The sequence below is a fragment of the Littorina saxatilis genome, linkage group LG8, assembly GCF_037325665.1.
Source record: "Littorina saxatilis isolate snail1 linkage group LG8, US_GU_Lsax_2.0, whole genome shotgun sequence".
Classification (NCBI taxonomy): Eukaryota; Metazoa; Mollusca; class Gastropoda; order Littorinimorpha; family Littorinidae; genus Littorina; species Littorina saxatilis.
Window position 1 is genome coordinate 1,004,239 of NC_090252.1, and position 13,037 is coordinate 1,017,275.

Sequence of the window (13,037 nt, forward strand, 5' to 3'; positions counted from 1 at the left end):
TACTTTGAGATTTTGCTATTATTTTTTCTTTGCAGTAGATACTCGGGGTCAACACTGCTAAAGTGTAACAAATACAGTATTAGCTGTCATGTATAGCAATGTTTGTGCGCTAACAGCTTTGATCGTGGACAGAAACTAGTCCGTTTTAAGCGTCAAATATAGAGTGAACGCTGCCAAAAGCGTAAAAAAGAGTAAAGCCTAACGGTTTTGTGGTTTGTGTTTCTGCAACTGTTGTAACATGTGCAAGATACACAAAGAGGGTAAATACAGCGAATGCAATTGTTTTGAGCGCTCTAACACCGTGAGTTTGCAGAACTGGAAGTGGTTCATTGTGCCGGTCCATATTAGGCAATCTTCCCATACCACATGCCCCACCCCAGTGTAATTTGATGAGCTATGCACCCCGGGTATAAAGAGTGTGTCACGTGGTCGCTGTCGTTGTGTCAACACCACGCTACGCATACATAACAAGTTGGAATATTTCAACCAGGAAGTTTCTCCTTGCGACGTTGGGGCACACCGTGTTTATGGTTCTGTGTTGCACTCCGGCTTAGTACTGTACAGCGATTTGTTCTCAGTATCTCTGTCTGTATTACATCTTGCTACATTACAATTTAACATTTTAATCTCTAAATGACGTTCGTTTTGCAATCAAGGCATAAACGGGAGTGCCAGATAGTGAATTACCGAGTTTGGAGTCTGTGACCGACAGTACTGTATAAGCCTTCTTTACACTGATGAAACAAAAAATGATTTCAGGTTCAGGGGGTCATAGGATCATAAATTTGTCACGTTTCGTGGTGTAAGATGTGTTGGGCTGAGGACTGTGAACTGTAGCGTTACAACTACACACAGCACGGTGCACTGAAACAAACAGTTTGCCACTTGTGTCTCACAATCTTTGTGTTGGACTGAACATCTTGAGAGCTGTGTCTGAGCACCACAGGTAAGTCTGTTCTGTCGTTATACAACACTGGCATTAAACGCAATCGCACACAAGAAAGATGCAAAAGCTCACACACAAATATTCCAATATATATAAGATCTTTTTTGAAGAGTAAACGTGTGCCGGCGTGCGTGTGCGATAACCAGGGAGAGAGGGAAAGAGAGAGAGAGAGAGAGAGAGAGAGAGAGAGAGAGAGAGAGAGAGAGAGAGAGAGAGAGAGAGAGAGAGAGAGAGAGAGAGAGAGAGAGAGAGAGAGAGAGAGAGAGAGAGAGAGAGAGAGAGAGAGAGAGAGAGAGAGAGAGAGGCAGAAAAGGAAGCTGCTAAAAGTTGTGTCAAACAAGCAATCGAACCCGTCTTGCACTATGTAGGGGAGACCGGGGCACATCCGTCTTTGTCTGTTTATTCTTACGTTTGCCACCTTTTAGTCATTCACACCATGTGAGAGTGGTGTCCCATCTTCCCGCCATATCAGAAGTTGCGCGCCCAAATATCGTGAGTACAGGTCACAAAAAGTGTTTTTCTTCATTTTTGTAACATGAATGCATTGGAGTTGACTTAGGTTTTGATGCATTACCTCTGAGAACAAATACTTAGTCTTGGTGTCGAGTTAAAAGTGCGTTAATTAAGGTCGAGTTCTGACGAAAGTTTTGCTTCTTCCTTCCCATGTTGTGCTCGCTATCTGGCACTAGAGTTGCCTGCCCGTGCGGGGGCAAGTCCGCCTATTTGTCATGGGGCATGTTCGCCATGAAGAATGTGCAGGTGTGGGGAACAGTCCAGTTTACATCTGCCATAACTGTGACTCTGATGGTGACTCCATCTATTCTCGATGGTAAAGATTGCAGATTCATGTCTAAAAAAGACTGACGCCGATTTGTGTTACATTCTTTCGACATTCTTTTGTATTTTGTCATTGGCATTTTTGAACCTAAATATTGAAGGGAATTAAAAAAGCTTTCCCACTGATCGGGTGCTTGTTTGACTGACTGTGTGTGCGTGCGTGCGTGTGTGTATAAAGCTTGCCCACTACTAGTCTTGTACCTACTATGGGATGAGAGCGGCGGACTTGCCCCACCCTGTAGGCGGACTTACCCCGACTTGGGGCAAGTTCGCCTACGTTAGGGTAGGTCTACTTAAAGCAGTATGTACAACAAATGTTCATGCGCACATAAAAACTGTCTGCACATTGATATCAGCTACACATTTGTCTTGATGTAAAATAAAAAATCAGTCTTCTAGTTCATCAAACTCGCCAGTTATGCTACCAAAAGCATAAAAGTAGGCGGACTAGCCCCGGTCTCCCCTACACACATTGTCACTGACTAGTGTCAGGTGACAATAGATTATCATGCACGCGGCCCCTGCGTGTTCTGTGTCGTGGTATTTATTAGAACAGGACGAGACTCCTTGAAATGCACCCCACCACCACACCCAACCTCTCTCACCCCCCCCCCACACCCAACCTCTCTCCCTAAAAGTGTCGGTTAGCGAGTGAATGAGAGCTGGGGCCCGGTAGCTCAGGTGGTAGAGCACTGGACTTGTGATCGGAAGGTCGCAGGTTCGAATTCGGGCCGGGACGGACACGGGTCAAATTTATGTGCAGACCCAGAGACGGAAGCCATGTCCCACCCCCGTGTCACCACAATAGCACGTAAAAGATCTTGGTCATTTTGCCACCTAAACACGAATACACTTGTGTATCTCGTCAAAAGTCGTGAAGGCGTAAAACTCGAATCATATAACCCATATCTTGTCCTTAAGAGGCGAAATATTTAGCCTGTAGGACATAAAGCATTCTCTCTTTCTTTTCTTCTTCCGGGCTGTTATAAGAATGATAATAAATAGAGAATACATTGTTCTACAAGGTTTGCTGTTATAAGAATGATAATAAATAGAGAATACATTGTACTACAAGGTTTGCTGTGTGGTTTGCATGACTTAAAAAACAAAGAAATTGAAATGCGACCAAAATTGAGCTTTTCAATTTTTAAAAATCCTACTAGTGTAAACCTACCACAAAGCGCGGGGTGCGGAACCCCTGTAACCACCCCCCCTAATCCGCCCCTGAAATAGGATGCCGTTTTTGACGTGTTTGTTGACAAACTGCGTCGGGGATAGATCTAAAACATTCTGCACATTGCCAAATCATACATAGTTCAACAGAGTTGGAAGGCTTAGTGATTGTTTTACAAGCTAGTAACATTTCGTTGATCTAGTCTGAGTAGATTTTGTGTATAAAAGTGTTATATGATAGTTATACGTTATTACGTCATTTATCAACTACGGTGTTTCAGTTGGTCATCTTACAATGTCGATCTAATAAAACCTAACGATATTTTCTGTTGGGCAACCAATTTCCCATGTTGGTGAACAATTAAGCTAAACAAAAACACCAAACAGTGTTGTGGGTGTTTCCCCCACCCTCCCTCCCTGTACCCCCCACCCTCCCTCCCTGTACCCTACAGGGTGCTTGGCATGGTGTGAGAGACAGTGTTGTGGGTGTTTCCCCCACCCTCCCTTCCTGTACCCTACAGGGTGCTTGGCATGGTGTGGGAGACATAGTGTTGTGGGTGTTTCCCCCACCCTCCCTCCTTGTACCCTACAGGGTGCTTGCCATGGTGTGGGAGACATAGTGTTGTGGGTGTTTCCCCCACCCTCCCTCCCTGTACCCTACAGGGTGCTTGCCATGGTGTGGGAGACATAGTGTTGTGGGTGTTTCCCCCACCCTCCCTCCCTGTACCCCCCACCCTCCCTCCCTGTACCCTACAGGGTGCTTGGCATGGTGTGAGAGAAATAGTGTTGTGGGTGTTTCCCCCACCCTCCCTGTACCCTACAGGGTGCTTGGCATGGTGTGGGAGACATAGTGTTGTGGGTGTTTCCCCCACCCTCCCTCCTTGTACCCTACAGGGTGCTTGCCATGGTGTGGGAGACATAGTGTTGTGGGTGTTTCCCCCACCCTCCCTCCCTGTACCCTACAGGGTGCTTGCCATGGTGTGGGAGACATAGTGTTGTGGGTGTTTCCCCCACCCTCCCTCCCTGTACCCCCCACCCTCCCTCCCTGTACCCTACAGGGTGCTTGGCATGGTGTGAGAGAAATAGTGTTGTGGGTGTTTCCCCCACCCTCCCTGTACCCTACATGGTGCTTGGCATGGTGTGGGAGACATAGTGTTGTGGGTGTTTCCCCCACCCTCCCTCCCTGTACCCTGCAGGGTGCTTGGCATGGTGTGGGAGACATAGTGTTGTGGGTGTTTCCCCCACCCTCCCTCCCTGTACCCTACAGGGTGCTTGGCATGGTGTGAGAGACATAGTGTTGTGGGTGTTACCCCCACCCTCCCTGTACCCCCCACCCTCCCTCCCTGTACCCTACAGGGTGCTTGGCATGGTGTGGGAGACATAGTGTTGTGGGTGTTACCCCCACCCTCCCTCCCTGTACCCTACAGGGTGCTTGGCATGGTGTGAGAGACATAGGGTTGTGGGTGTTTCCCCCACCCCCCTCCCTGTACCCTACAGGGTGCTTGGCATGGTGTGAGAGACATAGGGTTGTGGGTGTTTCCCCCACCCCCCTCCCTGTACCCTACAGGGTGCTTGGCATGGTGTGAGAGACATAGTGTTGTGGGTGTTTCCCCCACCCTCCCTCCCTGTACCCTACAGGGTGCTTGGCATGGTGTGGGAGACATAGTGTTGTGGGTGTTTCCCCCACCCTCCCTGTACCCTACAGGGTGCTTGGCATGGTGTGGGAGACATAGTGTTGTGGGTGTTTCCCCCACCCTCCCTCCCTGTACCCTACAGGGTGCTTGGCATGGTGTGAGAGAAATAGTGCTGTGGGTGTTTCCCCCACCCTCCATCCCTGTACCCTACAGGGTGCTTGGCATGGTGTGAGAGACATAGTGTTGTGGGTGTTTCCCCCACCCTCCCTCCCTGTACCCTACAGGGTGCTTGGCATGGTGTGGGGTGTGGGAGAAATAGTGTTGTGGGTGTTTCCCCCACCCTCCATCCCTGTACCCTACATGGTGCTTGGCATGGTGTGAGAGACTTAGTGTTGTGGGTGTTTCCCCCACCCTCCCCCCCTGTACCCCACAGGGTGCTTGGCATGGTGTGAGAGACATAGTGTTGTGGGTGTTTCCCCCACCCTCCCTCCTTGTACCCTACAGGGTGCTTGGCATGGTGTGAGAGAAATAGTGTTGTGGGTGTTTCCCCCACCCTCCCTCCTTGTACCCTACAGGGTGCTTGGCATGGTGTGAGAGACATAGTGTTGTGGGTGTTTCCCCCACCCTCCCTGTACCCTACAGGGTGCTTGGCATGGTGTGGGAGACATAGTGTTGTGGGTGTTTCCCCCACCCTCCCTCCCTGTACCCTACAGGGTGCTTGGCATGGTGTGAGAGACATAGTGTTGTGGGTGTTTCCCCCACCCTCCCTTCCTGTACCCTACAGGGTGCTTGGCATGGTGTGGGAGACATAGTGTTGTGGGTGTTTCCCCCACCCTCCCTCCTTGTACCCTACAGGGTGCTTGCCATGGTGTGGGAGACATAGTGTTGTGGGTGTTTCCCCCACCCTCCCTCCCTGTACCCTACAGGGTGCTTGCCATGGTGTGGGAGACATAGTGTTGTGGGTGTTTCCCCCACCCTCCCTCCCTGTACCCCCCACCCTCCCTCCCTGTACCCTACAGGGTGCTTGGCATGGTGTGAGAGAAATAGTGTTGTGGGTGTTTCCCCCACCCTCCCTGTACCCTACAGGGTGCTTGGCATGGTGTGGGAGACATAGTGTTGTGGGTGTTTCCCCCACCCTCCCTCCCTGTACCCTACAGGGTGCTTGGCATGGTGTGGGAGACATAGTGTTGTGGGTGTTTCCCCCACCCTCCCTCCCTGTACCCTACAGGGTGCTTGGCATGGTGAGGGAGACATAGTGTTGTGGGTGTTTCCCCCACCCTCCCTCCCTGTACCCTACAGGGTGCTTGGCATGGTGTGGGAGACATAGTGTTGTGGGTGTTACCCCCACCCTCCCTCCCTGTACCCTACAGGGTGCTTGGCATGGTGTGAGAGACATAGGGTTGTGGGTGTTTCCCCCACCCCCCTCCCTGTACCCTACAGGGTGCTTGGCATGGTGTGAGAGACATAGTGTTGTGGGTGTTTCCCCCACCCTCCCTCCCTGTACCCTACAGGGTGCTTGGCATGGTGTGGGAGACATAGTGTTGTGGGTGTTTCCCCCACCCTCCCTGTACCCTACAGGGTGCTTGGCATGGTGTGGGAGACATAGTGTTGTGGGTGTTTCCCCCACCCTCCCTCCCTGTACCCTACAGGGTGCTTGGCATGGTGTGAGAGAAATAGTGCTGTGGGTGTTTCCCCCACCCTCCATCCCTGTACCCTACAGGGTGCTTGGCATGGTGTGAGAGACATAGTGTTGTGGGTGTTTCCCCCACCCTCCCTCCCTGTACCCTACAGGGTGCTTGGCATGGTGTGGGGTGTGGGAGAAATAGTGTTGTGGGTGTTTCCCCCACCCTCCATCCCTGTACCCTACATGGTGCTTGGCATGGTGTGAGAGACTTAGTGTTGTGGGTGTTTCCCCCACCCTCCCCCCCTGTACCCCACAGGGTGCTTGGCATGGTGTGAGAGACATAGTGTTGTGGGTGTTTCCCCCACCCTCCCTCCTTGTACCCTACAGGGTGCTTGGCATGGTGTGAGAGAAATAGTGTTGTGGGTGTTTCCCCCACCCTCCCTCCTTGTACCCTACAGGGTGCTTGGCATGGTGTGAGAGACATAGTGTTGTGGGTGTTTCCCCCACCCTCCCTGTACCCTACAGGGTGCTTGGCATGGTGTGGGAGACATAGTGTTGTGGGTGTTTCCCCCACCCTCCCTCCCTGTACCCTACAGGGTGCTTGGCATGGTGTGAGAGACATAGTGTTGTGGGTGTTTCCCCACCCTCCCTCCCTGTACCCTACAGGGTGCTTGGCATGGTGTGGGAGACATAGTGTTGTGGGTGTTTCCCCCACCCTCCCTCCCTGTACCCTACAGGGTGCTTGGCATGGTGTGAGAGACATAGTGTTGTGGGTGTTTCCCCCACCCTCCCTCCCTGTACTCTACAGGGTGCTTGGCATGGTGTGGGAGACATAGTGCTGTGGGTGTTTCCCCCACCCTCCCTCCCTGTACCCTACAGGGTGCTTGGCATGGTGTGAGAGACATAGTGTTGTGGGTGTTTCCCCCACCCTCCCTCCCTGTACCCTACAGGGTGCTTGGCATGGTGTGAGAGACATAGTGTTGTGGGTGTTTCCCCCACCCTCCCTCCCTGTACCCTACAGGGTGTTTGGCATGGTGTGGGGTGTGGGAGAAATAGTGTTGTGGGTGTTTCCCCCACCCTCCCTCCCTGTACCCTACAGGGTGCTTGGCATGGTGTGAGAGACTTAGTGTTGTGGGTGTTTCCCCCACCCTCCCTCCCTCTACCCTACAGGGTGCTTGGCATGGTGAGGGAGACATAGTGTTGTGGGTGTTTCCCCCACCCTCCCTCCCTGTACTCTACAGGGTGCTTGGCATGGTGTGGGAGACATAGTGTTGTGGGTGTTTCCCCCACCCTCCCTCCCTGTACCCTACAGGGTGCTTGGTATGGTGTGAGAGACATAGTGTTGTGGGTGTTTCCCCCACCCTCCCTCCCTGTACCCTACAGGGTGCTTGGCATGGTGTGGGAGACATAGTGTTGTGGATGTTTCCCCCACCCTCCCTCCCTGTACCCTACAGGGTGCTTGGCATGGTGTGAGAGACATAGTGTTGTGGGTGTTTCCCCCACCCTCCCTTCCTGTACCCTACAGGGTGCTTGGCATGGTGTGAGAGACATAGTGTTGTGGGTGTTTCCCCCACCCTCCCTCCCTGTACCCTACAGGGTGCTTGGCATGGTGTGGGAGACATAGTGTTGTGGGTGTTTCCCCCACCCTCCCTCCTTGTACCCTACAGGGTGCTTGCCATGGTGTGGGAGACATAGTGTTGTGGGTGTTTCCCCCACCCTCCCTCCCTGTACCCTACAGGGTGCTTGCCATGGTGTGGGAGACATAGTGTTGTGGGTGTTTCCCCCACCCTCCCTCCCTGTACCCCCCACCCTCCCTCCCTGTACCCTACAGGGTGCTTGGCATGGTGTGAGAGAAATAGTGTTGTGGGTGTTTCCCCCACCCTCCCTGTACCCTACAGGGTGCTTGGCATGGTGTGGGAGACATAGTGTTGTGGGTGTTTCCCCCACCCTCCCTCCCTGTACCCTACAGGGTGCTTGGCATGGTGTGGGAGACATAGTGTTGTGGGTGTTTCCCCCACCCTCCCTCCCTGTACCCTACAGGGTGCTTGGCATGGTGAGGGAGACATAGTGTTGTGGGTGTTTCCCCCACCCTCCCTCCCTGTACCCTACAGGGTGCTTGGCATGGTGTGGGAGACATAGTGTTGTGGGTGTTACCCCCACCCTCCCTCCCTGTACCCTACAGGGTGCTTGGCATGGTGTGAGAGACATAGGGTTGTGGGTGTTTCCCCCACCCCCCTCCCTGTACCCTACAGGGTGCTTGGCATGGTGTGAGAGACATAGTGTTGTGGGTGTTTCCCCCACCCTCCATCCCTGTACCCTACAGGGTGCTTGGCATGGTGTGGGAGACATAGTGTTGTGGGTGTTTCCCCCACCCTCCCTCCCTGTACCCTACAGGGTGCTTGGCATGATGTGAGAGACATAGTGTTGTGGGTGTTTCCCCCACCCTCCCTCCCTGTACCCTACAGGGTGCTTGGCATGGTGTGAGAGACATAGTGTTGTGGGTGTTTCCCCACCCTCCCTCCCTGTACCCTACAGGGTGCTTGGCATGGTGTGGGAGACATAGTGTTGTGGGTGTTTCCCCCACCCTCCCTGTACCCTACAGGGTGCTTGGCATGGTGTGGGAGACATAGTGTTGTGGGTGTTTCCCCCACCCTCCCTCCCTGTACCCTACAGGGTGCTTGGCATGGTGTGAGAGAAATAGTGCTGTGGGTGTTTCCCCCACCCTCCATCCCTGTACCCTACAGGGTGCTTGGCATGGTGTGAGAGACATAGTGTTGTGGGTGTTTCCCCCACCCTCCCTCCCTGTACCCTACAGGGTGCTTGGCATGGTGTGGGTGTGGGAGAAATAGTGTTGTGGGTGTTTCCCCCACCCTCCATCCCTGTACCCTACATGGTGCTTGGCATGGTGTGAGAGACTTAGTGTTGTGGGTGTTTCCCCCACCCTCCCCCCCTGTACCCCACAGGGTGCTTGGCATGGTGTGAGAGACATAGTGTTGTGGGTGTTTCCCCCACCCTCCCTCCCTGTACCCTACAGGGTGCTTGGCATGGTGTGAGAGAAATAGTGTTGTGGGTGTTTCCCCCACCCTCCCTCCTTGTACCCTACAGGGTGCTTGGCATGGTGTGAGAGACATAGTGTTGTGGGTGTTTCCCCCACCCTCCCTGTACCCTACAGGGTGCTTGGCATGGTGTGGGAGACATAGTGTTGTGGGTGTTTCCCCCACCCTCCCTCCCTGTACCCTACAGGGTGCTTGGCATGGTGTGAGAGACATAGTGTTGTGGGTGTTTCCCCACCCTCCCTCCCTGTACCCTACAGGGTGCTTGGCATGGTGTGGGAGACATAGTGTTGTGGGTGTTTCCCCCACCCTCCCTCCCTGTACCCTACAGGGTGCTTGGCATGGTGTGAGAGACATAGTGTTGTGGGTGTTTCCCCCACCCTCCCTCCCTGTACTCTACAGGGTGCTTGGCATGGTGTGGGAGACATAGTGCTGTGGGTGTTTCCCCCACCCTCCCTCCCTGTACCCTACAGGGTGCTTGGCATGGTGTGAGAGACATAGTGTTGTGGGTGTTTCCCCCACCCTCCCTCCCTGTACCCTACAGGGTGCTTGGCATGGTGTGAGAGACATAGTGTTGTGGGTGTTTCCCCCACCCTCCCTCCCTGTACCCTACAGGGTGTTTGGCATGGTGTGGGGTGTGGGAGAAATAGTGTTGTGGGTGTTTCCCCCACCCTCCATCCCTGTACCCTACAGGGTGCTTGGCATGGTGTGAGAGAAATAGTGTTGTGGGTGTTTCCCCACCCTCCCCCCTGTACCCTACAGGGTGCTTGGCATGGTGTGAGAGACATAGTGTTGTGGGTGTTTCCCCCACCCTCCCTCCCTGTACCCTACAGGGTGCTTGGCATGGTGTGAGAGACTTAGTGTTGTGGGTGTTTCCCCCACCCTCCCTCCCTGTACCCTACAGGGTGCTTGACATGGTGTGAGAGACATAGTGTTGTGGGTGTTTCCCCCACCCTCCCTCCCTGTACCCTACAGGGTGCTTGACATGGTGTGAGAGAAATAGTGTTGTGGGTGTTTCCCCCACCCTCCCTCCCTGTACCCTACAGGGTGCTTGGCATGGTGTGGGAGACATAGTGTTGTGGGTGTTTCCCCCACCCTCCCTCCCTGTACCCTACAGGGTGCTTGGTATGGTGTGAGAGACATAGTGTTGTGGGTGTTTCCCCCACCCTCCCTCCCTGTACCCTACAGGGTGCTTGGCATGGTGTGGGAGACATAGTGTTGTGGATGTTTCCCCCACCCTCCCTCCCTGTACCCTACAGGGTGCTTGGCATGGTGTGAGAGACATAGTGTTGTGGGTGTTTCCCCCACCCTCCCTTCCTGTACCCTACAGGGTGCTTGGCATGGTGTGAGAGACATAGTGTTGTGGGTGTTTCCCCCACCCTCCCTCCCTGTACCCTACAGGGTGCTTGGCATGGTGTGGGAGACATAGTGTTGTGGGTGTTTCCCCCACCCTCCCTCCCTGTACCCTACAGGGTGCTTGGCATGGTGTGGGAGACATAGTGTTGTGGGTGTTTCCCCCACCCTCCCTCCCTGTACCCTACAGGGTGCTTGGCATGGTGTGAGAGACATAGTGTTGTGGGTGTTTCCCCCACCCTCCCTGTACCCTACAGGGTGCTTGGCATGGTGTGGGAGACATAGTGTTGTGGGTGTTTCCCCCACCCTCCCTGTACCCTACAGGGTGCTTGGCATGGTGTGGGAGACATAGTGTTGTGGGTGTTTCCCCCACCCTCCCTGTACCCTACAGGGTGCTTGGCATGGTGTGAGAGACATAGTGTTGTGGGTGTTTCTTCCACTCTCCCTCCCTGTACCCTACAGGGTGCTTGGCATGGTGTGAGAGACATAGTGTTGTGGGTGTTTCCCCCACCCTCCCTGTACCCTACAGGGTGCTTGGCATGGTGTGGGAGACATAGTGTTGTGGGTGTTTCCCCCACCCTCCCTGTACCCTACAGGGTGCTTGGCATGGTGTGAGAGACATAGTGTTGTGGGTGTTTCCCCCACCCTCCCTCCCTGTACCCTACAGGGTGCTTGGCATGGTGTGAGAGACATAGTGTTGTGGGTGTTTCCCCCACCCTCCCTCCCTGTACCCTACATGGTGCTTGGCATGGTGTGAGAGACACAGTGTTGTGGGTGTTTCCCCCACCCTCCCTCCCTGTACCCTACAGGGTGCTTGGCATGGTGTGAGAGACATAGTGTTGTGGGTGTTTCCCCCTCCCTCCCTCCCTGTACCCTACAGGGTGCTTGGCATGGTGTGGGGTGTGGGAGAAATAGTGTTGTGGGTGTTTCCCCCACCCTCCATCCCTGTACCCTACATGGTGCTTGGCATGGTGTGAGAGACTTAGTGTTGTGGGTGTTTCCCCCACCCTCCCCCCCTGTACCCCACAGGGTGCTTGGCATGGTGTGAGAGACATAGTGTTGTGGGTGTTTCCCCCACCCTCCCTCCTTGTACCCTACAGGGTGCTTGGCATGGTGTGAGAGAAATAGTGTTGTGGGTGTTTCCCCCACCCTCCCTCCTTGTACCCTACAGGGTGCTTGGCATGGTGTGAGAGACATAGTGTTGTGGGTGTTTCCCCCACCCTCCCTGTACCCTACAGGGTGCTTGGCATGGTGTGGGAGACATAGTGTTGTGGGTGTTTCCCCCACCCTCCCTCCCTGTACCCTACAGGGTGCTTGGCATGGTGTGAGAGACATAGTGTTGTGGGTGTTTCCCCACCCTCCCTCCCTGTACCCTACAGGGTGCTTGGCATGGTGTGGGAGACATAGTGTTGTGGGTGTTTCCCCCACCCTCCCTCCCTGTACCCTACAGGGTGCTTGGCATGGTGTGAGAGACATAGTGTTGTGGGTGTTTCCCCCACCCTCCCTCCCTGTACTCTACAGGGTGCTTGGCATGGTGTGGGAGACATAGTGCTGTGGGTGTTTCCCCCACCCTCCCTCCCTGTACCCTACAGGGTGCTTGGCATGGTGTGAGAGACATAGTGTTGTGGGTGTTTCCCCCACCCTCCCTCCCTGTACCCTACAGGGTGCTTGGCATGGTGTGAGAGACATAGTGTTGTGGGTGTTTCCCCCACCCTCCCTCCCTGTACCCTACAGGGTGTTTGGCATGGTGTGGGGTGTGGGAGAAATAGTGTTGTGGGTGTTTCCCCCACCCTCCCTCCCTGTACCCTACAGGGTGCTTGGCATGGTGTGAGAGACTTAGTGTTGTGGGTGTTTCCCCCACCCTCCCTCCCTCTACCCTACAGGGTGCTTGGCATGGTGAGGGAGACATAGTGTTGTGGGTGTTTCCCCCACCCTCCCTCCCTGTACCCTACAGGGTGCTTGGCATGGTGTGGGAGACATAGTGTTGTGGGTGTTTCCCCCACCCTCCCTCCCTGTACCCTACAGGGTGCTTGGTATGGTGTGAGAGACATAGTGTTGTGGGTGTTTCCCCCACCCTCCCTCCCTGTACCCTACAGGGTGCTTGGCATGGTGTGGGAGACATAGTGTTGTGGATGTTTCCCCCACCCTCCCTCCCTGTACCCTACAGGGTGCTTGGCATGGTGTGAGAGACATAGTGTTGTGGGTGTTTCCCCCACCCTCCCTTCCTGTACCCTACAGGGTGCTTGGCATGGTGTGAGAGACATAGTGTTGTGGGTGTTTCCCCCACCCTCCCTCCCTGTACCCTACAGGGTGCTTGGCATGGTGTGGGAGACATAGTGTTGTGGGTGTTTCCCCCACCCTCCCTCCTTGTACCCTACAGGGTGCTTGCCATGGTGTGGGAGACATAGTGTTGTGGG

At 54.3% G+C, this 13,037-nt stretch overlaps 1 protein-coding gene across 3 annotated transcripts in view; it reads left to right on the forward strand.

The window, feature by feature from the left end:
* LOC138972499 (uncharacterized) overlaps window positions 1-13,037 on the forward strand; it is a 92,423-nt gene that overhangs the window by 39,803 nt on the left and 39,583 nt on the right. The window contains exon 1 of one of the 3 annotated variants that reach the window (XM_070345133.1): window positions 250-946. The exons of the other annotated variants lie outside the window; for them this stretch is intronic. The gene's annotated coding sequence lies outside the window, so the exon portion shown is untranslated. Of the gene's footprint in view, window positions 1-249; window positions 947-13,037 lie in introns of those variants that run through there. 3 annotated transcript variants of the gene reach the window in all.